The sequence below is a fragment of the Urocampus carinirostris genome, chromosome 6, assembly GCF_059441175.1.
Source record: "Urocampus carinirostris isolate Australia breed hairy pipefish chromosome 6, RoL_Ucar_1.0, whole genome shotgun sequence".
NCBI lineage: Eukaryota > Metazoa > Chordata > Actinopteri > Syngnathiformes > Syngnathidae > Urocampus > Urocampus carinirostris.
This window is the reverse complement of record NC_142354.1, coordinates 13,714,250-13,742,168: the sequence shown is the minus strand read 5'-3', so window position 1 is coordinate 13,742,168 and position 27,919 is coordinate 13,714,250. Positions and strand designations below refer to the sequence as shown.

Genomic DNA, 27,919 nt, shown 5'->3' with positions numbered 1-27,919 from the left:
TCTCTAAACGGTTCAATAACAGAATTCCATTTACTTTGGGTACCTCTTTGATTATGATTTTAGGTGCATTTTATATGATTACTAAGAGTTGTAATTTAAGTAAATAGCGCCCTCTTCTGGGGAACTATGTTGCGTTTGCCGTCTGAAAATCCTTTAAATCACACAATCGCACTACGTCACATCGCAACGTCGATCAGATTTTGGTTAATCGTGCCACCCTAATCACTATCTTTATCATTTATATGACTATTAATGTTATTGTTGAATGTTGTTATGGTTTTTATGTTCCTGTCACCATCATATTATGCACAACCATCCCAATTTGAATCTATATTGATAAACAAAACAATGAGGTGAATAAATGATGTTAGTGATGATGGTGAAATAAATGGGGGGTACAATCACATAGAGATGCAGAAGAACACAAAACAGACATATCCTTCACAATTCATAGTTAGGGCAGACAAGTGGGAGATTGATGCTGGAAGCATCTGGCTCAAGCTCCCATGTCTTGACTTTTTACAGCACAATATAGGACACTTAGCAATGGATGGTCCTGCTGCATCGGGGCGGATTCCCTCTAGCAGCAGGTCCAAATATGTTTAGTATGATGGAAAACACACACCACTAAACAGTCAGTTGCCACAATGAGCACCAATGAGAATTATTGTTATGAAAAAAGATATGCTTATTATATAGTCAGCTAAAAGTTTATGGATAAATCAATGATGATGAGGGTGAAAACAGTGATGTGACGATAAAAATGATGACGTTACTGTGCATCCACAGAACCTGTGTAAAAATGTATATTCATGAAGTGTTTGCTACGTGTAAATACACAAGAGATTTAGTTGTAAGACACAATTATTAAAGACGTTGGGGGTTCGATAAAATAGGCATGTTTTTTTTTGTCCTTTTCGGACATGTTACGTAGCATTGTTTTTTTTTTTTTTGTTTTTTTTTCCAAAATAAGGTTTAACTCATTCATTCAACCGTTGTCAACTGTGCCTTGCAGTTGTATGGTCACGTCACCAGACAGCCAAGAACATTCTTCAGGGCACAGTCAAAAAGGCCAGAAGAATAGGAAGACAGAAAAAGAATTGGGCCCACAACATCAAGGAATGGACGGTCCAAACTCAGACCAGGAGCCTTCAACAGTGTAGTCCAGAGTTTGGTCCTCTGTGGTGCCCCGACGATTTGGGCGGTTAAGAAATCCGTAAAATGTTTTTTGCTGGAACAAAAGACATAGTTATTTAATCGGTGAACAACCTAAGTGACAACATCCGGCAGCTGCTGACATATCCATGTTAGGAATCAAAAAAAAAGAACAAATCGAGAAGGAAAGATTCAGTCAGTGAACACTCTGTGTGGACACTGCTATTCCCATATCACGAATAAGTGAGCCAACTTTTCTGAACGTAATAACAAGTGAAAGAAACATTTTCTGAAATGTTTTGTCCTTTACTGGGTGGTATGTTTTGTTACAAAAGTCCTAGTTAGTGTTGCTTATGCCTTAGAGGGTGAAACTGTGGACAGCTCAAGAAAGAAAGATCTAGTGAGCAAAACGTCTTGCAGACACATCTGTCTCCATAATCAGAGAAAAAAAAAACAAATTAAGAATGAACGAATTAGAATTAATCACACCTCAGGAATAAGTGGGTCCAGAAGGCATCCGGATTAGATTCCCAAACCACCTCAACAAACAAGTAAACTAATCACTTCCTGAAGTGTTTTCTTCCTACACTGAGCTGGAATTTATTGTTACTAAAGATTTAGTTGGCGAAGACGCTGCTATTTCCGTCCCGAATGTGAAACAGTGGACAGATCTAGTGAGTTAATTTCTTGCAGTCGCTGACATTTCCGTCTCACGAATCAGAGAAAGAACAAATCATGACGGAACGATTCAGTGAGTGAATGTCTCGCCGCCGCTGCTATTCCCACCTTAAGAATCAGTGAGTCTAGGAGGAATCAGGACCAGACGCCCAAGCCACCTCAGCTCCAAGTAGCTGTGGGTAGAGATAACTGGGAAAATAAATGGATAAATACATTTGGGAATGTTGAAGCTCATTCTAATAAACTACTCGGCAAAGAATTCTTGTGATTGACTCTTCATACCGAACAGATTCTAATGATTTTCCCTTCACTGTTACATTCCTCCGGAATTAAGCCTATGACCAGGAATATTTGAGAGACAAAGAAAACACCGATATACTCCGAGTGAGGAACCAAGGCAATATATTTTAACCTTGGCCGTCATTCACAAATCATGACTTCCTCATTGTGTCGCATTGTGCCGTAATCGATCGCCGGAGACAACTGGTTATTCAGGAGCGGGTCAATACAACCCCCCACTACGCTTTTACTCTTTCATTAAAAAGGATTGGACACCGAAACCTTGTCGTGTTAGTGGTATCTCTTCATGACAACCAATTAATGCAGGTCCAGACAGACCTGGGGGCCCATTCTCCGTAAAAAAACAAAGGCAGATGAGGCGTTTGCTCAAGCGATGCCGCCGCATGAAGGGTTAACTTCCTGTGGCTGCATTTTCATTTCCTGTTCATATTGGTCGGAGGTGTTTATGTGGAACTCTCTTTCAGTTTATTACACTGCCAATGACAGATCAGGCTCTCCGACCCCTGTGGCTAGCTTTAAATAAAAGGAATTTATTCCCATGCACGGGGCCCCACTGTAGACCAGCTGACATGAGTGCCAGAAAGGCAAAAGGCCAGTTAAAGGGAAATTATATTCCCAAACAAGATTTGACAGTAAACGCATGAACGGTACGGATAAACAAAACCTACGCTAGCTGCTTTTATTGCTTTTTTAGGCATTGGGAGAGAAAGCTTTGGGGATTCTTGAATGCCCTTCTGTTTTCCGAGTACGATTACATGCTATTTTCATATCTGTTTTACCACTCACATATGGTATCAAGGCACTACATGTAATGAGGTGGGACTGGGCAATATTGCGTCAGGAATAAAATCTTAATTAGATCAGTTAGTACAGAGTCATGAAAAGTCACATTTATTTGTATAGCACTTAATCACAAAATGTCTTCAAGCTCTGTACAGGCCACAATTGTTATTACATCATCCCCTGATCTGAAACCTGCTCAGGGGCAAGGAAAAACAGCATAAGGCAAATAAAAATAAGTAAGTAGGGGAGCGTCTGTGTTAATTCTCCAAAATTGATCTGGAGCACTGGTGCAACTGCAAGTTCTAGTTGGTTGCAGAGCAGGGATTAAGTTGCATCAGTCATAATATAAGGGACAGGGTTCTTAATGCATTTTTCAGAGCCAAATTTAAGCATTATTTTAAGACTTTTAAAGAAAATGTTCCACTCCCTCCAGTAAACTTCAAAAAAGAAATCCGGTTCGGGCCTAAAATGTCAATCATTAATTCAAGCTTGACTGGGCCTGGCTTCTCTCTCGCTGTTTTTTTTTTTTTTTTTTTTTTTTTTTTTTTTTTTTTTTTTTAAATGAACCATTCGCCATGTGATCTTTTGCGTTTTTGTTTCTTTCCAGAGGATTCGTGCAGCAGCACGAATGCTCGCCGGCGTGTCCGAACGTGATGGGTTTAAGTCTAGCAAGTGCGGCTGTGGTTTCTGGTTCATACCCCTCTTGAGATGACAGCTCCAAAGTATTTGCATTTGGTGAGAGGTTCAAACTCTTGGTGTTTGATGGAGATGTTGGTGGCAATATCTTGAGGGGTTTTGGTCAATAACTTAATTTTTTGTGCTCATTTCTATCTAATACTGAGTCGTACTATGTCCAGGCGATTGTCCAGATCTCTAGTTCCTGTTCTTCTCTTTCCAGTATAACCAAACAAACGGAAAGTTTAACACTTCCAACACATTCAACGACAGACCTTGTTTATAATGTACACCAACATTTTTATGTACAAAGATCTGTGTGTTACTCAAATAAATATGGTAATACACTTGCTTCGCGCGTAAATTGGTGTCCAAACCAGAAAAAAAAAAAAAGTGTAACAAACGACCTAAAAGTTCTTCGGTTTAATGAGCTTCAATGATGTAGTTGACGTACAAAGAAAACACTGGACATTAGGAAACAAAAACACAATGATTCCTGTGTAGCTAGTTTCATTTCAGGCAAACCCTGAGTATGCTCCACGCAGGCCGGGTGGGCGCATTTATCGGCACACAAAGCCGTTTCGCTCTCCGTAACCCTCCCAAAGAAGCAATGTTGCGTGGATCAGGAAGCGCCTTCGCCTCATTAAGCCATTGATATCCTGCGATGCGGGCGCACAGCTGTATTCCATACAGGGACAAAAGCCCTAGAGAGAGAACACGGTGTGTGTTTTATGACATCCTCAGAACACTTAGCATAATATATTATCATGCCGACATTGCTAATGCTAGCATGTACGGGTGGGTGATACTGGGAATTTTGCCATCTTTCATCCATCCATCCATTGTCTTCCGCTTATCCGGGGTCGGGTCGTGGGGCAGCAGCCTTAAAAGAGAAGTCCAGTTGTAAGAGGCTAAGTCCCTATCCCTAGCCACTTCCTCCAGCTCATCCAACAGGATCCCGAGGCGTTCCCAGGCCAGCCTAGAGACATAGTCTGTCTAGTGTGTCCTGGGTTGCCCCCAAGGCCTCCTGCCGGTGGGACATGCCCGGAACACCTCCCGAGGGAGGCGTCCAGGAGGCATTCTTATCAAATGCCCAAGCTACCTCAACTGGCTCCTCTCAATGCGTAGGAGCAGTGGTTCTACATCTTTCATATCCAAGTAAATACATAGTTGTATTGATTGATACATCGTCTATCCGATGCATTTAGTGTGGAAATGTTATGACCATTGAATAATTGAACTCTTCCCATTTAGATTGATAATTATTACGATAAACTTAGCAGAAAGGTTTTAGACACTAAAAACTTTTCATTTTTAAATAAATAACATTAAAAAGCGTTATCAGCGTAAAACCAAAATAAAAAAAATATTTGTATTAAAACTATTTTAGAACAAAGTCCAATGGAGGAAAACCAAAAAAAGCTTCAATGAAATAAAAAATACAAATGCTGTACAATGTCAAGATGACAGGTAAAATACATTCCATTGCGAAATGTGCATGTACGAGCAGTTTATTAGACGCGCTTGACTAGACTCATTTTATTTGTAAGCAGACACATTTTATTTATCTTAATTTAAAAGTCGGTCAGGTCAGTCTTCAGAGAAATATGTACGCATTTCCAAGCACTTTACCCAAAATGCAAGTACTTGTAAACAAAGCATGCGCATGTTATGTAACTGCTTATGAATTCATTATGTTACTGAATATTGTGAAGACGCCATGATGCCCATTTTCGAAAATCGGTATTTCCTCTACCTGAAACTGTAATGTAACCATATCTTTAATATAAATATTCACCTTCTACCCTTAAATCCTGCTTTTTCCTGGCCAGATTCTCAAAGATCACAGTTTGACTCGAATTTATTTTCAAATTTCAGCATTTAGGATACATTATTTTACAAAGAATTTATTCCAGGACAATAGTCTCAATGCTATCCGAGTATATTTTTAGTATCGATACTATCGACATTGGTATTGATCCGCCCACCCCTCCTAGCATGCACTATTATGCTGACGTGATTAGCGTTCCGAAAAGTGGAGGAGACAGAAATTGTCTATGCATCTGAAGGAGAACGTCGGATCACAGCCGCAGCCTTGGGCAAACCCTCTGTTATAAATACAGCGTTCTAATGGTGACTTTATGATGTTGCCTGTGTGAGACTATGGGCCCCCTGGGACCGCTTCCCCGCAGCCCCTTCTCCTCCTATCGTCTACCTTCCCCTTCTCCCCGACTATATCCCCCCCTTCACCTCATTGAGAATTTACAGCCTGACTGTGTAAGACGGGAGCTGTAAATTATTCCCTTCTCTTCTGAATTATTTATAGCGAAGGCCTGTGACACAAGCGCTAGATGAGAACCCTGGTTAAGGAGATAAAAGGCGGGGCCTAATTGACCGTGTTGGCAGGGTAATAGAGAAATATTTGGCAAAAGTTTAGCTGGGTGGGCTAGTTTATGACATGCAAAAGTGCCGTTGGTCTATTCTGGGAATGTTTTTAGTGTATGGTATAGAAACATATGAAACATTTGCACAGCAACAGACAAGAGAACAATACAGAGAACCATCAAAACAGCCTAGAAAATCATGGACTGCTCGGTCTGCCGGACATTGTCGGCTTTTGCAGTAAAGCTGACAATCGTCACTTGGGGATCATACCCACAAATTTTAAATCTTAATTCCATGATATTGTTAGATTAGGTCTCTCAGATATTCGATAGAAGACTTGAGCTGAGTCCATAGGTTGCCGTACCTGGTCATTGCTGGGCGCCTTCCTATCCAGAAGCACACATTATCGAGTTTAAAGCAGTTAACGAGTCACACATTGGCACACTGGTGAGGCTGAGTCACCTTGCCCCTTAGTGAGTAGGCAGCATAAGCTTAAAACATACTTCTATTCTATAGCATATGAATAACCTATATTTTATGTTGAAAATATCTGTGTATTATTTGCCCTCATGTAGGTTTTAGATCAGGGGATGGTGTCATAATAGTTTGTAGTTTGCAAAAGTCTTTGATCTGTGCAGCCCTTTGAGACTCTTTGTGATTAAGGGCTATACAAATAAATAGGACTTGACTTGACTTACTGCAATCAGTAAACAAATTTCCCTCTAGGGGTTGCTTGTGTTCCACCATTAATCTTTTTATTTTTCTGAAGGATGCTAGAATTTATTACACGGACTCTTTGTGATTAAGGGCTATACAAATAAACATGACTTGACTTGACTATTTTAAATATGATTTATTCCGTGTCATGCTGAAAGATTGCTCAATCTTTTTGGTATCCAGGAAGACAGGAATATGCAGTCTCCTGGTTTTTATTTCCAGCATCGCTAGTGTGTAAGATAAAAGAACCAGGCTAAGGTTTAGGCTGAACCTTCCAATAAAAAAACAGTAATGTAATGGGTCCTGTTTTATTGTTTTTTTTGGTACGACCCAACTCTGAATTGAACTCAAATATTCCAGTCTCAGGACAAATGTCCTGTTTATCATAGTCTAAAGTGGTATTTACTGAATTTAACTCTTAATAATCAAGGCAAGGCGTCCAGTTTTCATGGTTTTTGTTATGACCCACCTGGAAATTAAATTCAAACTTCCCAGTCTCAATGTAGATGCTCTACTACTCATTCTCTAAACTGGAATTTGCTGAGTATAAATCAAGATAACTTGTACATATTATCAGTTCCATTCGTCGCACTGTATTATGAGTCATACTTGGACAAAAATGCATAGAAAATGATGTATTTTTTGTTATTTATTAAACAAGGTGTCTAAAATCCATTTTTTGTGCGGAATATGATGAACCAGATAACACTGAAATTACATCAATTGATTTCACGTATAATACGTCCTAAAGAAAAACAACAATAGGAAATAAGTATGACTCATAGTCCCAAAAATACGTTCAGACGGCGAACACAGCTGGCCTGCATTGTCGATGAGCGATGATACTCTAGTCCAAAGATAAATCATTCCGTTGCATAATTATCTTGCCAATCTTATCAAATCCCTTGATCGATTCAACCACGTCCAACCTATTGCGCCGTTGAAAGATAAACCTTGATAAAGACGAGCCACTATACTCTGCACTGTACAATTCAAAGGGGACGGACACAGCACTGCACGGTCTTTTGATGATGTCTCGTTTACTCCCGGTCTCCTAATAGCTTTGCACTTTCCATCAAGATGATCCCATTTCTAAACTATATAAAGACTGTATTAGCCTGCGACATGACTTGATTGCATTGACCCAGGGATGTGACTCTTCCCATTGCGTTGACCTCTGAGTTTCTTGTCATGGAACGAGCTCCTGTCTCACAAAAACTAGAGGGTGGGGGTGCGTAGGTGTGAGACAAGGGAGAGGTAAGGAGGAGGATATCTGCAACACTAATAGATGGGTATCTCGCCTCCCCGCCACTGGCCTGGAAGAACACCAGGAGCAGCATGTCCACCGAGATAAATAAAAGAAGCCTTCCGATCGATCGTGCCCACCCCTCTGCTTTTTAAGAGGCCCTCACTGTGACCTTTCGGCTAGATAAGGTAGCTGCGAAGGTCACACCCCGTCTACCCCCACCCTAGTCCAACTCTCTAGGGCGAGCGACCAGTGGGTGGTGCGGAATCCGAATGGGAAGATTTCTTTCCAAAACTCCGCCCGCCGAAGGACTGACAAAGTCGCGGCGGCGGATTGACAAAACCACGTTTGTCAGACTGACCTTTTCTGAAATGCATCTGGGGGTCAAAAGATGGCATATCCCCAACATTCCCCCTCCCGCAACGCCACATCCCTGGCGTCACTGTCTTATTTGTGTCAAGTGACAGCAAGGGAGCAATCGAAAGAGCGCGGTGCCAGGATTATGTCTCTGTTATTCCTCGCTTGACAAAGGTTATTGGAACAAACCTTTATAATTCAGATCCACTGTCTGTCATCACTATCTACACTTTACTCTGTGGGATAAAATAGTATTCCAGTCCCTCGTTATGGCATTTTCCAAACCTCACGACTTTAACAAACAATTATTTTGTGTGGCCAAAACCTTTGCGGTGTTGGTGCGAATCTAAAGTCTCTAATAATAATAAAATGTTTCTTTCTGCAACGTCAAGGGACCTGAATGGAGAACACTCTAGAAACCTACGGTTCTCTTCTTGGCTCTTGGGATCAATAGTAGACCAGCATTTTCAAAGCAAAGGCTCCGGACCGGAACATAGGGGAAAATGAATCTGGAAGATATGAGGTAGCAAGTCCATGCATGATTTTGTACACTACCAACAAACCCTTAGATAAACATCTTAAGCTAACAGTGAGCCAATGCAGGTTAGCTAAAATCGGTGTAATGTGATCAAACTTTCTTGTCCTGTCAATGGGTACACCTCACGACACCAAACTTATTGTCTCTCTTTGTTGAGTTCCATAGTGCTTAATAAAGACTTTGACCGTCAGTGATAAAACACAGTGATACGTCTAAATCCATGATTATTCATTCCCAGATCGTGCATTTATCTATAATTGCTCTTATATCGAGCGATATGAAAACACTCCCGCGCCATTTGACTGGGGCTGGCTGGTCAGTGGCGTTGCTCTGGGTCCCGGGTTTGGTTCTCATGGAATTGCTGTGACCGGAGGTTACCAAACCTCAGGGAGTTTGTTGGGTTAGGGGATGAGAGAGGATAACTTTTCAGAAAGTCCTATGAAGAGTTATACTGAAGCAAACAAATATGCACATACAGCCGCTCCCATACGTACAAACATTCGAGATACGAACAATGGTAGATATGAGCATTTTTTTAGGTGAGTCGATAAATATCCAGACATTGCTGTTAGCTAGATTTTGTATTGTGCACCTCTTTCGGAGTACCACATAGTATTGTAGTGCTTCTTTCCACCACTACCGGCATGTGGCGCTGTGAGAAGTCACCCAGCAATACAGCTTATTCTTCCTAATTCGTGTGCAAACATTCTATCCTGTATCTCCAGTGCGCTAAAAACTTTTATATTTTTATTGTTTAATATCTCGTGCGTCAATTCAATATGGTGGGTGTGAAGTCTAGAGAAGAGGCGAGCCGTTTCTTTTGAAATAAAAGTGGAAAAGGAAGCTTGATGTGGTTGAGAAAATGGTTGGATCCCTTTTTTTCTGACACTTTCTACCACAGAGGAGGAAGTCGCCTAACTCTTGAAGCTCATTTTCCAAAAGTAAGTTCGACTTCTCTATCTTTATAGAGCATATTATTTTATCAAATTATTATTCTTTAGTACAAAACAATACAGGTTACTTATACAAGCCTTAAACATACAAACAAACATACATTAACATACAAAATATTGCACTGAAGCAACTTACAAACAAATTCAACTTATGAACGATCGTCCGTAATCACGTTCATCAGTAGGGCAGCGTCTTTACACACACACACACACACACACACACACACACACACACACACACACACACACACACACACACACACACACACACACACACACGCACACACACAATACAAATTAAGAAATAATAAAACAATGATGCTATCATGAATCGTCTTGGACCAGATCCACTGAGCAAAAAAATATATTCGGACACCTTACCCAATTTCGATTAACAAATATCGACGGCAACCATAAATTTTGCCTGGCCTGTCAACAAGCACATACAAAGCAAATATTTACCCAAAATAAGTTGAAAGAGTTTATCACTATTGTGTAGTTTGATCGTAGAAGGCAGGATGTTGGTCTTATAACCTTGACTCAAATGAAGAAAGATACAAGCAAGTCCAGATTAGGTCTTATCTTGAGTAAAGGTGCTTGGCAGTGTCAGGTGCAAGGACCATTTTTTCCCAGATGGGAGAGGACACCTTTAATTCCCTGGCGTGCCCCCACCGAGAACGTATCCCTCAACGTCTTATCCGGGCATCATCTCGCTTCTCCCTGAGCAAAGAGCCCTCCGCATATCTGCCAGATAGCGCCAAGGCTACACATCACCAGCTCGCAATTCCAATCAAATCGGACTAAGGTAGACGGTATCTGGGGTTAAAAATTCAGGGAAAAGTGTCATAAAGGAGCTTTAGTTTACAATTTTGTGAAAAATGTAGTAATAAACTAATCTACAGGTGGTGCTGAGAAGCAGGCTAGCACTTGCTAGGTACTTACGAGCTTGCAATTCCAATCAAATCGGACGATGCTCCATTGTACCTGGGATCACAAATTTAGGGAAAACGTGTTTAGAAGGAGCTTTTTATTAAAATTAACATACTTTCCAGGCATTTGCTATACATTGCTAGAAATCCCATAGTGCGCCCTATAACCAAGTGTCCTTGAAGACATGAAAAACAATAATATCTGAGATGCATATTTAGAATCGTATCTACAGTTTTACGTAAGCCCAATGGTCTGTAAGTAGGGGAGCGTCTGTAATCCCATGAGCAGTAATTATAAATCAATGGACAAAGTTAATTCAGTTATGAAAGAAGAGTTCCTGTCATGGTTTGGTGCCTGCAGTCCCTCTCCTTTTTCAAAAAATGGCAGAATTACCCCATTTTTCCAGTAACTTTCACAATTCCTCTGCCCAGTTGCTCACAATCAGACCATTCGCCAACTTCGCCAGCCTTACGTTCCTGAAACGTTTTGATTCCTGCTCAATACATTCACTCGCCAAGACGACCAGCTTCTCCTCACAAGACTTTCTTCTTCAGTTTGTGATAAGTGTGCTTATCAACCAGATTCTGGCCTGGAGCCATTACATCATACCCATGGCCAAAAAAGCCCATCAACTTTAGTACTTTTTCTACAAACTCATGAGAGCAAACATCCTAACCCCTATCATGCCCTAAGTCTACAGAGGCACCATTGAGAGCATTATGACCAACTGCATCACCGTGCGGTATGGCACTTCCACCATGTCCTGCTGACAGACTCGTGAGAACAGGAGAACAGCTTCAGAAAAAGTCATTGGTTTCCCTCTAATGCCCCTCCTGGACATCTACAACTCTCGCTTCACCTGCAGAGCCACCAGGAATGCAGGTGACCCCACCCAGCCATCTCTCAACCTCTTTAACCTGCTGCTGTTAGGGAAAAGCCTGCAGAGTCTCAGAGGCAGAACCAGCAGACTCAAGGACAGTTTATTCCACCAGGCTGTCAGGACTCTGAGGTTTCTCCCTGCCCTACTCCCTCCCAACTCTCTTCCTTCTGCCCAAATTCCTCTATTTAGAGTAGGGCTATTCCTTGTCACATGCTTTTTATTATTTTTATATGTATTATTTTTACATGTATACTTTTTTTTTTACAAAAAGACAAAAGAAAACTTGCTGCTATGTGTTTTTAGTATTGTGCCTTATTTATTGCATGTTTGCACCAGGGTAAGATAAAGTCATATTATAATTTGGCGGTAGACCCAAATGCAGTGAGCAGGAACCAAGTAGTACAAAAATGAGGGCGTTGTATCACAAAGTAAAACATAAATGGCCAAAAACAGCGATAAAACTGTAAGAACTAGAAAACAAAAACAAACCTTAGAAAGCAGGATGGCCTGGAAAAGGTCAAGGGGCAACTAAAAAATGGCCCCACAACAGGGTCTGTCCAAAGTGTTCTTATAAAGCGCCAAGCTTAATAGGGACAGGTGTGGGGGGATTGGACACAACTGTCTCAGTTACAAAACTATTTGGCGGTTTTTGTTAGACAAAGGCACGCCAGACCCTAAGAAGTAAGCTAATTTGTGTTGTATGTTGCACTAACAGCATATTTGACAATAAATTTGAATTATTGAATGGTATTTAATGTCTTTGATATCAACGTTGTGAAACACTATGCAAAGAGATTAGACATGGCACTCCAGGGTAAAACAATAACAATAAAAAAAATGAAGAGAAAACATTAGAAATGACTATCTGTCAGGACCAGAACAGAGACACGACACAATTTATAAGGAAGAAGGGAAAGGGTTGCACAAACGATCCGGTGATCGCTGGTCGCGGGGAGCAGGTCGCTCTGAACGCGTAAGTGGCACTTTTGTGGCGAGCGTTGGCGGTGTCGGGAGCGGAAAAAACAGGTCAGTAGCCGGGACAGGAGAGCAAAAAAACGGGTCATAGCCGAGAAACAGACGGGAGCCTAAACAGGAGTGAGTCAGGGTCGAAACGCTTGCCTAGAGTAAACTGAGGTTCGCAGACGGACTGACAACAGGTGACAGATAGACGAGGGCTTAAATAGTGACCGGGAGCCAATCGGAGTCCGAGGCAATTGGCGCAGGCACAGGTGCCTCGCATCAGTAATCATGACACTATCAGGATAAACAGGCAAAAAAGAGTTATAAAAAAATGCAAAAATGTAAAAAAGTTATAACAATGCAATGAAAAAGGTTAGTGAAAAACATTGAAGTCATTCCGAAATGTATATCAAATTTTGCGCTAATTATCAAAGAAAAAATAGCTCTTAGCTTCAACATGTTTGTAAACCCCTGCTCCAAAAGCTAAAGAATCATAAACATAGACAATCATCTGTTTAATATTTACCGTATTTATAAATGTATCATTCCGCTTACTAATTAGCCCAACGCTAATCTAGTGAATCATCGAGAGCAGTCAATTGTGTCTTTGAGGATCATTTCCCTAATTGAGTTAATTTAAGAATATCGATGTCATTGTTTTTGTATTCGGTCAGCCCAAGAAGTGAAATGAGTCAACCTAAAGATAGTCTACCAGTTTTTCAAATAAAAAAAAGAGAAGATGGAAAACAAAACACAGAGGGGCTCGGGCGCAGAGATTTTGAAGAAGATGGAAAGAGGAGGAAAGGGCGAGGCGAGAAATCAATATTTCCGAAAATACGACGACGGGAAAAGGAAAGAAATGAAAAAGATAAGAGCGCGACAGTTAAGTAAATGACATTTCAAGTCATTTCCTGCCATGTGTTGAGGGTCAGAAGAGTTATGGGCAGAGTTAAAGGTGATGTACGGAACTTCAAAAGTATTCTACTTTCTGACGCCATCTTCTGGTTGAAATCAACATTGCAGCTCTTTTTGTTGCGCGTGCATATATTCTTAGATGTGCTCGAATAGACTCTTTCGTTTTTAATATTTTTGGGGATTCGGGTTGGCATCTGGACTGGTTGAAAAAAAGTCCTTTTTTTACTTTCAGCATTTTCATCCAACAAATGAAGTAAACCACGACCACGCGCGTGCTTTTACTGACCATGATGTCATCCCCCTCTAGGTGGGGCCAATGACAAAAAAAAAAAAAGTTTATATTATACACCGTTTGTTTTTTATTTATTCAACCTTCACAAAGAAGAAAAGGGTTCTTGTGTCCCAGGGTTGAATCGATACTCTTTATTCCTCGATGATAAACGTTTTTTTTTTCACCACTAGGAGGCACTGAAAAATACACACTGTCCCTTTAAGTTGCTATCAACAGCGAAAAAAGGGATTTTAAGATCTGGGACTTCACTCGACTGACGATAGCAGTGCAACTTTAAAGGGATAGTGTGTATTATGTGACCAGTAAATGTCACTGTATTGTGTAATGTAACCAAAACAAGTGCTAAAAAGCACAAGGAAGAATACAAACTATGGAAAACTAAAGTGACCAGAACACACCGTTTTACTTTTTATTATTTTGCCCAGCCTTTTTGAGTTTTGGGCAAACATATGATATGTAATGGTAATTTCTTGAAGTGCGAGTAGTTTTTGAAAAATTCCATGCGTTTTGTTTGTTTTTTTAATCTATGTTGTTTCTTTTCAATGTATTACTAAGCAACACACAATGTGTCTCTAACAGATATGAGGGTGTTTTTCATTATTGTTGTTTTATTGTACTTTTTTCTAGAACCCATTATATTCGAGCATTAATTATGCTGTAGGACAAAATATACTTTTAAATATTAGTTTAAAAAGTATTACATTTTTAAATACGTTTTTTTTTTTTTATATTGCCATGATTACTGATGTGATCCACCTGTTCCCGCTCATTTGGCGCCAACCACTGCGGGTTCTGATTGGCTGGCTCTCTGTCAATATTTGAACCCAGTCCTTTCTGTCCCCTGTTGTCAGTCCGTCTGCGAACCTCAGTTGATACTAGGCAAGCCTTTTTGGACCCTGACTCCCACCTGTCCCGTTTTTGCTCCTGTCTGTCTCTGGCTACAACCCGTTTTGATCCTGACCACGTCTGCTCTCCTGCCCAGGCTTACAACCTATTTTGTCCCCGACTACGTCTGCTCTCCCGTTCTGGCTTAAGACTCGCTTCCAACCCTGACCACACCTTGCTCTTCCGGCTACTGACCCGTTTTTCTGTCCCTGACTGCCATGGCTAGCTACAGAAGGTCCACTTCCGTATTGAGATCACAATCAGAGTGCGAGAGCGACTTGCTTCCCGCGCCCAGCGAACACCGGATCGTGGGCTCAGCCCCTCCTCTTTCCTTCAATAAAACTTGTGAGAAACGTAACGCAAATGGGTCCTGTTTCCGTTCTGGTGCTGACATCTAACTATTTTCCGGAAATCTTTTAAAAAACATGACATAGAAAGCAACATTCGCTGATATGGCAGATGCTTTTACTTAGTGTTTATTTGACCACCGAAACAAGACCACAAGTAAGAATACAAAATACCAACGCTCAAAGATACTAAAAATCACTATTTTATTGAGCTTTTTTGCCCAGCCATGATGAAGTTTTCTCAATCTAACAGTATTCAAATACAGTTAATGTATTTTTGCTTATTATTTAAATATATATATATATATATATATATATATATATATATATATATATATATATATATATATATATATATATATATATATATATATATATATATATATATATATCATCTCATCAGCCGTACCGCTTATCCTCATTAGGGTCGCGGGGGGGCTGGAGCCCATCCCAGCCATCTCCGGGCAGTGGGCAGGGGACACCCTGAACTGGTTGCCAGCCAATCGCAGGGCACACAGGGACAGACAACTCATTCGCTCATTCACACCTAGGGACAATTTGGACCGGACAATTCACCTGAAATGCATGTTTTTGGAACGTGGGAGGAAACCGGAGTGCCCGGAGGAAACCCACGCAAGCACGGGGAGAACATACAAACTCCGCACAGGAAGTCTGGAGCTGGATTTGAACCCACGTATATATATATATATATATATATATATATATATATATATATATATATATATATATATATATATATATATATATAAAATATATATAAAACCACTACCAGGACCAAAATAAGACACACTGTCCCTTTAATACAACTTGTGAATGGGTCACACCTGAATTAGTCAGCATGGACGTGGTTGGAGACGTTTAAAAGCAATAAATGGCGGTGTATTTCCTTTCGTTTTTTTACGATTCCATTTCATCTTTTCCCATCCGTTAGAGCGATAGTACACCGTACATCATCGAAGTATAAAATATTGTCAGTAAACCATTCGACCGGAGTTATTACGAGTGCCTTGTATTTTTATTTTGAAGTTGAAATGTAACAGGACTGAAACAACTGCAGACTTGTGCTGCGTTTAAGAAAATTGGGAAATCTGGCTTTCTTTATTTCTTACGGGGAAGGGGGAACGGAATTACAATATAGTAACTTGTAATTGTTTATGGTTGCCTTATCCATTCAATACATATACATAAATATTATTGATTAATTAGTCGTAATTAATACATTGGAATGGTAACATTGCAAATTGCTGTGCTCAATAAATATAAATACTGTTTTGATTGTGTTTTTATTTGATAGTGTAATTATATAAACACATCATACAATAGATGTATCTATATAAATTATAAAATATGTTATACTTTGAAAATCCGATCAAATTGCATTTGATGTATTTTTTTCACATTTTTTGACAAGAAAAAAAGGGTAAATAGGAAAATACGTAATAAGTCAAGAAAAATATTTGAAATGTTCTGAAAAAATTAAATACTGTTTAAATATGAATTAATATACAGTGTATTATTTTTAAATCCACATATAATAAAATAGATAGATGTATATCATATTTTCGCATGACAACAAATGTTTTTTTTTTATTTAAGTTGTAAATAAATCCAGAAAAATCCGTGACTATACATGTATATATTATATATGTATAATATTAATGAATTAGTCGAAAATAATACATTGAGATGGTGAAATGTCAGATTAATTTGTTCATTAAATATTAACATTGCTTAAATATAAATGCAGATTCTGTTATGTTTTATACAAATACATAAAATGAGTATATGTATATTTTATGTATATTTTTGAAAACAAGTTTGTCCTATAAAATAAGTAAAATACAATAAAAATGAAAATATCAGATCTATTTTGCATTATATATCTTATATATTCCTGTTCACATATTTCATAGAAAAACAGGAATAAATATTGTAAAATAAAAATAAATAAATAAATAAAAGCTAGGAGTCTGATTAGTTTATAAATCAAAATTGAATATTGTTTGGATTTTAATTACATATATTACTTTATATACATATGTAATAGAACACATTTATATCAAGTATTACATGATAAAAATGTAAGATTTTTATAATTCAGCTGGAAAATAATGTAAATAATCTCAAAATGAAATCATCAGGTCAGTTTGCATTTTCAATATTTTTTTATGACTAGAAAAAGTTTTTTTTTTTCTAAAACCTAAAATGAGCTGAACTATCTGGCAGAATTTCTCTCAGTGCCTTGCAATTTACCACACGGTTCGAGATATTGATTGAATGAATACGTATTATTTCAAATAAACAACATTTGCCTCTGAGGCATGTTTTCTTCCACAGAGCATTCCCTTCAGAAGCGCAGGAATCAAACGCGTGATCCCGCCGCTGTCGTGCATGCGAAATATAACATCAGACGCCGTACTGATGAAAATGCAAGTCCCGTATACTGTACATCAAAATCCAAGAGAAACATGCCGCACCTTTAGTCAAATCAAATAAATTCATGACTCGGACAAATAAATGTAATGAAGTTGTAAACTCCCGCTGAATATTTGCATCTGTCCTGTTGAAATTGGACTGTCGGTTAACATAGGGGTTTTTACAGACCCTTTCATTTGTTTGTAAACATTGTGATGTAGCCGGTGGGCAGGGCTTATCCTGTAGGCAAAAAAACATACTTGCGCTGGTCAGGAGACAGATGAAAAGAAAGTTGTCATCATGTCGTGTGTTTGTGTGCCAGAATTAGAGAAACAATGTTAGTGATTGTAAATTGAAGTACAATTACGGAATCCTACTAGACACTCTTGAGGATAGTTGAGGTAATTGTGTTAAAGCGCAAAGATTGGACCAGGGCATTCTGTCACGACCAGCGCGGAATCAGGACCCAAATGCGCAACGTTAACCACAAGTTATTAATAGAAAGAGGAAGGGCTGCGCCAGCGATCCGGTGCTCGCTGGACGCAGGAAGCAAGCCGCTCACACAATGGGATCGTGTTACGAATACGGAAGTGGATCTTCAGGAGCGAGCGATGGCGGTGTCGAGGACGGAAAAAACAGGTCGATAGCCGGGACAGGAGAGCAAAAATGTGGTCAGAATCAAAAACGTGTCGTAAGCCGGGACTGGAGAGGAAACGTGGTCGAGGTCAAAAAACAGGTCGTAGCCAGAGACAAACGGGGAGATCAGGAACGGACAGGTGGGAAAACGGGTGCAAAAAGCAGGACCGACGGAAATCAGAGTCAAAGTGCTTGCCTTGTAGAAACAGAGGTTCGCTGACTGACTGACAACCGGGGAGTGAAAGGACTGAGCTTAGAAAGGACAGGGAACCAATCAGGTAGCCCGCAGTGGCTAGCGCCAAACGGGCGGGCACAGGTGATCCTAATCAGTCATCATGACACACTCATTAAAATGATCTGGTTTGCAATCAGGGAAAAGAAATGAAACGTTTATGCTATCGAATTCGTATGATTTATTCTATTGGCCAAATATCTTGTTATTATCTTAGCTTAATGTTAGCGTGTAGCATAAATGTTAGCGTGTAGCTAAAAATGCTAACGGTAGCGTTGTAAACACTGCGTGGGACAAAATTAAAAACTGGCACGCATTGCAAGCATTCGTTAGGCACACAATACGAGTCATTTAGTAGGTACATTTACCTTTTCATATATTTATTGTTATTAGAAAAATCCCAGAATTTAGATTCTTTTTACGAGTGTGTCCCACATGTTGTTGATTCTAAGTAGAGTTTGATCAGCAAAGACATTTGGGTATTTGACAGATATCGGCATCTGCATTTATATTTTTTCGACAGGCCGTTTATTTAGGCTCAGGTGCAGCCGAGCCTCTCCCTCCCTCTCTTCCCTTCTCTGTTTTGGACGCTACCCATCCAAAACAGATGCCGAGAGCAATCCAGCTCAACAGATAGCCGGCCCGACCGAGCTTCAGGTTCCCTCTTCCCTTCCGCGCGTGGAGCGTTCCACAAACGGTCTTCTAAATTGGGTAACGGGAGTAAACAATGGCATCTCTGCTAACTCCTGAGTCCCCAAATGTCCTAGGAATCAAGACCGCTAATTATATTGAAATTTTATGTTACATATTACTTATACATATATACTCTATATGTTTTACCATGGAGTGCCATATCTAATCTCAAAGCATACGTTTCTTAATGATGATGCCAATGACTATGAAGACAATTCCAATTAAAAAGTCAGTGGTAGAAAAGCGTGCGTTTGATTTATAAATACTAAAGCAGGAAGAATACCGTTAGAGCAGAGTTAATAAAGGCAGCTTTGCTAACTCCTAAGTCCATGGCTATGAGTCAAGACCGCTGATAATATTGAGATTTTAAGAAGTCCTTGATAGAAAAGAGTATTTGCGATTAAGAGACGTCGTAAAAAGGGTAGTCTACTTGTTTAAAGGAAGCACATTCAGGTGGAGACTCAACTATTTGCTTTTATCATAACATTAGTTTGAAAATCTATTTACTGCCATTCACACTGAGAACACCCGATGTCAGGAAGCTAAGCAGGCTAGGACCTGGTCAGTACTCAGATGGGAGACAGCCTTGAAATACCAGGTTTTGTATTTTAGGTCTTTTGGTGCACGCTCGGCTGCAACAGCACTGACTGCACCCAGAAGGTACAGTCGGTAAAAATGAACTTCCATAAAGGGACCAAAAAAATTGAATTATTTTTTTCAGATGTGTGTGATTGTGATTGAGGCCGCGCAGCGGTTGGCAAGTGTGCGGCACAGTTGTGACGTCATTGGATTCATTCCAGCCACCAGCCTTCCTGTGCAGGTTATCCCTGCGCTTGCGTGGGTTTCCTCCGGGCACTCCGGTTTCCTCCTACATTCCAAAAACATGCATGTTAGGGTATTTGGCCAGTCCAGATTTTCCCTAGGTGTGAATGAGCGAATGAATTGTCCGTCTCTGTGTGCCTTGCGACTGGCTGGCAACCAGTTTGACAGAGTGTCCCCTGCCCACTGCCCAAGGAAAGCTGGGATAGGCTCCAGCATTCCCGCGACCCTTCTGAGGATAAGTGGTGAGATAATGGATGGATGGGTGTTTGTAATTGACAAAAAGCATGCTAAAGTGAATGGCTGATGAGCTCTTTTCATAACATTAGTTTCCCTATCTGGCTCAAAAACAGGAGTGCCCATACCTTCAGTTGACATTGCCTTGCACTTTTTGTGTTAAGTAATTTAAGTCATGTCGGTTGAGATTTTTTCATTTATTGTAAAAAAATAAATAAAATTAGGGAGCTATTTAAGTTTTAATAAACCTTTATACGCGTTGCTGCTGAGCCTAATTCTATCTCCTGCACTGTTAGTTTTGGCTTAAAGTGAAAGATTTATCATGTTACATGTGTTGAAATTCGAATGTATACACTGTAAAAGGTTTCTTGGTTTCCTTTTGCATTATTCAAAATGTCTTTACGCCAAATTTTAAGCTTATACAGCAAATGAGAATATCGCCTCCAAATATCGATTACCAGCCTCCCCTTAATACTAACAACCGGTATCGGCCCTGAAAAACCCACATCGGTCTCTATTGACTATAGAGCAGGCAGCAGAAAGCTTGGACAGGGCGGCCGAGCATAAATGCCACCAAGTGGGCGAGATAGCAGGCAAACTGAAGATAGCGCCTCGGAGCCGAGAGCAATCCAGCTCAACAGATAGCCGGCCCGACCGAGCCGCAGGTTCCCTCTTCCCTTCCGCGCGTGGAGCGTTCCACAAACGGCGCGACATTATCTTTTAATTAGATTCACAGTCGCTGAGCTCATTTGTGTTGTTATTAATATATCGCCCGATATGACATTTGCCGTGTTATTTACGGGGCAAAGATGAGAGGGGATTTGGGTGGCTGGAGGAGGAGCAAAGTGGAAATGTTGCCTCTATTTCGGTGTGTTCTTACATATAAAGTGAAACAATGAGAGAAATGCGAGAAGTAAGTCCCAATTGACTCATTAGGTAGGGAAGTTTACTCATTCGCGGTCAGTTCAGTTGAAATCTGGGCTGTCTATTGTCGTCAAAGGCTGTGAATGAATTAGACTGCATTAAATACAATCTGACACTGCGAAACTGCAAAAATTACATTAAAGCTGCAACAACAAATCAATACAATTGATTAAAACGTCATGATTACTGATTCGGGGCACCTGCGCCTGCCCCGTTGGCGCCAACAGCCACGGGACCTGATTTTGCTGTTGGACTCTTTTCAAACTCCCGTCTTTCAAAGGGAAGCCCTCAGACTGTCTGCAAACCTATACTTTCAGCTAGGCAAGCTTTTGTACTCTCCGACACTATCCTGTCCTGTTTCCTGCCTGATACCTGTTGCTGACCTCTCTTCTGGACCCGTTTGCGTCTTTGCGCCTCCACCCCAGCCATCCACCTGTTTTTCTCGCTGCCAACGACTACCCTCGCTCAACACAGAAGTGCCACTTCCGCGTCCCTGCTATCTGCTACCTGTGACCGACGATGATCGGATCGTGGATCCAAGCACTGTTCTCTTTCTTTAAAAAAAACTGAGTAAAACGAACGCTATTGGGTCCCATCTCCGTTCCTAGTCCGTGACATAAATACAAATCAAATCAAAAGCTTGGCAACTAATTACATCATCGATCAATTGTGTCGTGCGATTAATGAGTGAATAAACACGTTAAATCAATGCAAATACAGCGATATCTCTATTTACGTATTTAATTCGTTTTGGGAGTAGCTTTGTAACCTGAAAACTTTGTAAGCAGAGACGCGTTTTGAATGTAAATTTGCTAATCTGTTCCAAGCCCCCACAAAAGTATAATATTTTGTAATAAATCATAAAAGACCATCAGAACATGAAACAAATGTATCATATTGTTATTTAACCACACAATAAACATAAGACTAATAAGTGAAAATAATGAAAATATTCAATTACCTTTTTGCATGGAGCTTCTTGGAAAACCTTTCCAATTGGATCCAATTACTTTTGCAGGGCTTGGAACGGATTAGTGCATTTACATTCAAAATGGCTTCCTACCCTTTGAGACTCTTTGTGATTAAGGGCTATACAAATAAAAATGACTTGACTTGACTTGGGTCATTTGCATTTTTAAATTATATTACAAAGTGTTCGGGTTACGGAGCTACTATCAGAACGAATTACATTAGTAAGTATAGGTACCACTGTATTAAATAATATGTATATATAATGTACATGACTTTATAAGGTGCTTGGGGGTTCAGAACCATCCATCCATCCATCATCTGCACCGCTTATCCTCAGTAGGGTCCCGGGGGTGCTCTAGACCATCCCAGCCAGTGGGCAGGGGACACCCTGAACTGGTTGCCGGCTAGTCTTAGTGTACCTTTTTCAAGCATCTTTTTTATCTAACGATTTAGTTTTAATACGCATGATTATGAATTGTTTTTATTTGTTTATGTTTTTGTGATTTCTAATTTCATTTTGTTGAGGTCCTTTTGTTTTATTATTTTTGAATTATTAAATTATTATTTTAAATTGTTATTATCGAAGGTGTTTTATTATCATTTTAACAATTATTTGTTATTATTTTTGTTGAATTTTAATATTATTATTAATTATTAATCATTGTTTTTACAGTTGAGAACAGAGTTCTAAATCTAGTGAAAGCTAGACCTATTATTGGTGATAGGAATGAGTGGAGAGGTGTTGTAAAAGGATAGTGGGATATTTGGGTGCGTTTTAAGGGATGGGTAGGGCAACTGTATGAAGCGGCAGGGGTAAACCAGTGAAAGCTGTCGGGCCCTGCTGTTGAACAGAAGAGTGTGTTGTGTCACCCTGACCCGAGTGTGTTTTTTTTGCTACTGTTTTTCTTTTTTCTCTTCTTTGTTTTTGTGTATGTGTTTGTCCTGCTGTCGGTCACCCCTCTTAAAGGATATGACCAAGATAGATAGATAGATAGATAGTTTTTAGAATGTGGGAGGAAACCAGAGTGCCCAGAGTAAACCCGCAGAAGCACGGGGAGGACATGCAAACTCCACACAGGAACGTTCGATCTCATGACCTCAGCTGTGCCGCGGACGCGCTAATCACTTAGCTGCTGTGCTACCTGGGTTTCTGAACCAATTAGCTAAAGACCAAAGGTTACGATCCCCCATCATACGACAATTTTACCTCAGAACGGACTAGGGTCAATTCTTGGGGGTCTACTGTCCATCTTATCTTCCGCTGACTTTGCACCCGTCTCCATCTCCCGTTACTTAAACGCGGCGGCACTCAGGCGTTTAGCTAACCGCCCTGGCGGAGGGCCGCACACGTTTGCTTAAATAATGGTTTTAGGTTAATGAAAATGACTCAAGGGAACCTGAGTGTGCAGGAGGGAGCTCATGTTTTTCCATTGCATTTTATCACCCCCATAATAAATGAAGCCAGAGAGTCTCCATCTCCCATTTTCCCCTTCCGCACATAAAATATATTTTCCAGTAACCGCTTCCTACGCAGACCTTTATCGGGCGAAGGATTTTCAAAGCGCAGGGGGGGTAACTCCCAAGTCCTCGTCGAGGTCAATCTCGCGGGGATTATGCATGAATTATTTTGCATTCGGATGGTCACTTTCCGATTCCTATTTAATAATTAATTTTCCCGCTTATGCAGGAGGTTTATACCGGGTTGGAGAGGGGGGGGCTTTGTTCTCAGGAGCTTTTCTAGGCTCTCGCTGTCAAGGGGGTGCAGGTGAGCCGTCTCGTAGAAGAGCGCCATCCATGTGGAGGTAACTTTCATGCTCCGCTGGGCAAACATTTTCCAGGTCACATTTTTCAATTACACTGAGAGGCAGGTCCCACCGGCAAAACACCGCCCACCTCCCACACGTACGCACAAATGCACACACCCGTAAACAGACCTTCTCGCCCATCCCCCACATCCGTACTCTTCCCACGCGCAATCTCACAACCCATATTTAGAAGCACCATTCCCAGGTCTTGAAGTCAGGCATCGCTATGAGACTATCAGGACTGTATTGGAGTTAGAGGTGCAACGATTAGTCGACGTTATCGATTTAGGTGTAAGTGTGCAATGGCAGGAGCAGAACGGAAACAGGACCCACTCTCGTAACGTTTCTCACAAGTTTTATTAGAAGAAAGGGAAAGGGTTGCACCCACGATCCGGGGATTGCTGGACGCAGGAAGCAAAATGGATCTTCCGTAGCAAGCGATGGCAGTGTCGGGAACGAAAAAAACGGGTCAATAGACGGGACTGGGAGAGCAAGATGTGGTCGGGGCCAGAAATGAGTCGGAAGCCGGGACGGGAGAGCAGACGTGGTCGAGATCAAAACAGGTCGTAGCGGGAGACAAACAGGAGCAAAAAACGGGACAGGCGTGAGTCAGGATCGAAAAAGGGCTTGCCGTGTACAAACGGAGATTTGCAGATGGACCGACAACCGGGGATTGACATCACAGGGTTTGACAACATGACAACATCATAATGACGAGCCACAAGAGCTGGTGTGTCGGCTTCATTTTCACGCACTTTTTAAAAAATTGTGGGGAAGCCAATCCGTCAACAAGCTGCAGCTGGCGCCACACGGGAAACTGAATTTGGAATACTTGTATGTCAAATACATCTGAGGAACTTGACAAATAGAATGTACTTTGACTTCGCAACTTGTTTGGATTTTGTATCTTATTTTGGCAGCCTGAAGAAAACCACATGTTCGAGAGCGTTCTCTATACGGGCCCGGTGTTGTGGAATTCTTCATTTTCCTCATGTTGAGATTTTGAATTTTTCCTTGCCCTCATGTAGGTTTTAGATCAGGGGATGCTGTCATAATAGTCTGTGGTTTGTAATGGTCTGTGGTCTGTGCAGCCCTTTGAGGCTCTTTGTGATTAAGGGTGTCACAGTTAAACATGACTTGACTTGCATCATGGGAGCACGAGTCGTAAGGAAAAGCGTTTACTCTCGTCTCCGCCTACATCCTTAAATAACGATCCCTTGATAAAAAAGTAATAAATGCTGAGGTCCTTTACGGTCATACCCGACATTTCTATGAAGATGAATGCGATTTGTCTGGACTCAAAATCCTAACCCATAAACGCATAAACTTAACATGAGAACCTACTCGGGATAAATTGATATGACAATTGCAGACAACAAATGAGAGTCTGAGATACGAAGAGAATGATGAGCGATTTGTATGAGTAAAGTGTTGTTGGAACTTTTTAAAAAATGATGGCGATGTTCCTCCTGAAAAAGATTGTAGGCTAATTGGACCAAATCCAGGGACAAAAAGGAATATTTATTTCACCAGACAACATTTATATAAAGTGATGGTTGATAGTTATTATTAATCGTTCTCCATTTGCATGAAAAAACGTGTTTATTCTTTGAAATTTCTGCATAAAGTAGTGAAAGAATACAATTGGACGGTTGACGACCAGATTATTTTGTAGGATGTAAGCTATTTAGTTTTAATTATGAAGACATATGGTCAAGGATTTGAATGCAACATGATTAAGTTATTTTTTGGGGGGATGACAATGTAATAAAGCAGTCCCGAAGCTTGGTGCTCCATTCTTTATCCATTTCACAATTATTAGGCAAATCCCAAAGTTTTATGGGCTTATCAAGTCATTAGCTTGACTAAAGATGAAACTTCTATGAGATTTCTCAGCAGACGGAGAAAGCGGCAGACTAACAAGAACACAGATGAGATCTGTGCAAAAGAATGGTTTCTTTTAGAAGGGATTACCACGTTACAGATATCCATATTGGTTTAAATCACCGGGCTGATAGATCGATGAACTTTGTTTTTCGTGATGGTGTCCTGTACCTTTTTATCTATCCGCTTATCCAGGATGGGCTTATCCTTAGTAGTGTCGCAGGGTTACTGGAGCCAATCACACCTATCCTTTGAACTGGTTGCTAGCCAGTCTTAGTGCAAGTTTTTCAACGATTTCGTTTTAATATGTATAATCATGAATTGTTTTTATTTTTCATGTTTTTTGTGATTTCTCAATTCATTTTGTTGAAGTCGCTTTGTTTTATTATTTTTAAATTGTTATTATCGATGGTATTTTATGATCATTTTAACATTGTTATTATTTTTATTTAATATTATTATTAATTATTAAGCATTGTGATTCTCTTTTTTAAATGTTTTAATCACTTTGTTTTACTAATTTTAAATTGTTTTTGTTTATTTTATTTCTTCATTATCATCTAATAATCCTTTTAGCTATTGTATTTTTATTATTATTTATTTTTAATTTCATTTCATTATATATAATTGTGAAAAAATATATTTTTATTATCTTATTGTTGTTTATTTTATTATTACATTTATGTTTTTTAATATAATTAATTAATAATTTAATCATTATTGTTTTATATTTTTATAACCATTATTCATTTTCATTATAACTTTTCCTTTTTATTTTTAAATTGTTTCAATATTATTAATGTATTATTGTTTTATTATTTTATCCTTTTTATTCTTTTTATTTATAATACTAATATTGTTTTGTTGAAATTGTTACATTTCTTTAAGAACAACGAAATATAATGTTTTTTTTTAATTAACAATATTTTCATTATTTTGATTTGTGATATTGTATTCGTTTTTAATTTATTATTTGTAATTTTAGGGGAGGAAGGTATTTATATGATTTCGCTATTATACATATATATATATATATATATATATATATATATATATATATATATATATATATATATATATATGTATATATATTTTATTTATTTTTTTTTTTACTATGTTTCTATAAATAAATGTAATAAATTGTTATTGATCATTTATATTATTATTATGTGTCTTAATTATTAGTTCAATTTTGTTTTTTTTTTTATTATTCATTTCTATTTGATTTAGCTATTTTTATTATTTTCATTGCCCTATTATCATAATTACAATTATTACTTTGTTTTAACAACAACTAAGCATTATTAAGTACTTATTTATTTATTCTTAGAGGACAGCTTTAACCGACATCACAAAAAAGTCTCTCATTGAAGTCATTAACCCAATGCTTAACAGTTTTTTTCAGCCGACACTATAAATATTTACACGTTGTGTCTATTAGTGCACCATTACTTTAAGCACATACTGTATTTTTTTATCACCGCCACCGAGATCACAACACGTTTTACGGCAAATTTGTTTAGCTTACGCGAACACTCGTTTGCCACAGTAAATTCAGAACATTTTCTTCCACCGGACTTTAATGACAATATTAATGACAAAACGCATACATAAATGAACAAATTATATTAATCTCATATATTGAGATATTGTGTGATTTATTCAATCATCAATTTATTTGGCATATATTTCTAGGTATTTAATCAGAGTTAGTACGTTTTTTTATGGATACTTTCAATCATTTTTTGAAGTACTTCCAAGGCCAGTTTTTCAATTCTTCCAGTACTTTCAAAGGAAAAAATCCAGGGCCAATCAAAATAACTTTTTGTTGTTGAAGACTTTTGTGACTAAAATAAAGTTGCGATCTTGCTGCTAGCATACACTTTGTGCTATTTGATATGTTTCCATCTGTGATTTGCGATCATTTTCTGTGAACAGGTTGCTATAAACTGGCATGAATTCTGCCATATTGCTTCAATACATGCGTACGTAACTATGTCTAACCTATTTACATACACGGAAAGGTTTAAAAAGGTGGTGGGTAATAATTGATTTCAATATGGAGGGAAAGAAAATAAAGTACTTTTTGGATAAAAACACTGAAAAATGAGCCAAATTTTGAATAATTTTAATGATGTTTATCGCTCTGGAGCAGAGTGCATTCAATCTATCAATCTTTTTGTTTCACTTATTTTTATTTCTACTTCTATTTTTTGCATGTTTTCCAGAAGATCTGTGTCTAAATTGTTTAGAATAGAATTGTTAATAGATAAATATTAAATATA

General features: G+C 39.2%; 1 long non-coding RNA gene across 3 annotated transcripts in view; it reads right to left on the bottom strand.

Moving 5' to 3' along the window:
* LOC148363873 (uncharacterized) overlaps positions 1–27,919 on the bottom strand; it is a 120,088-nt gene that overhangs the window by 39,683 nt on the left and 52,486 nt on the right. Inside the window, exon 3 of one of the 3 annotated variants that reach the window (XR_015850624.1) lies at positions 1,942–2,006. The exons of the other annotated variants lie outside the window; for them this stretch is intronic. This is a non-coding gene — a long non-coding RNA (uncharacterized LOC148363873). The remainder of the gene's footprint in view (positions 1–1,941; positions 2,007–27,919) is intronic. 3 annotated transcript variants of the gene reach the window in all.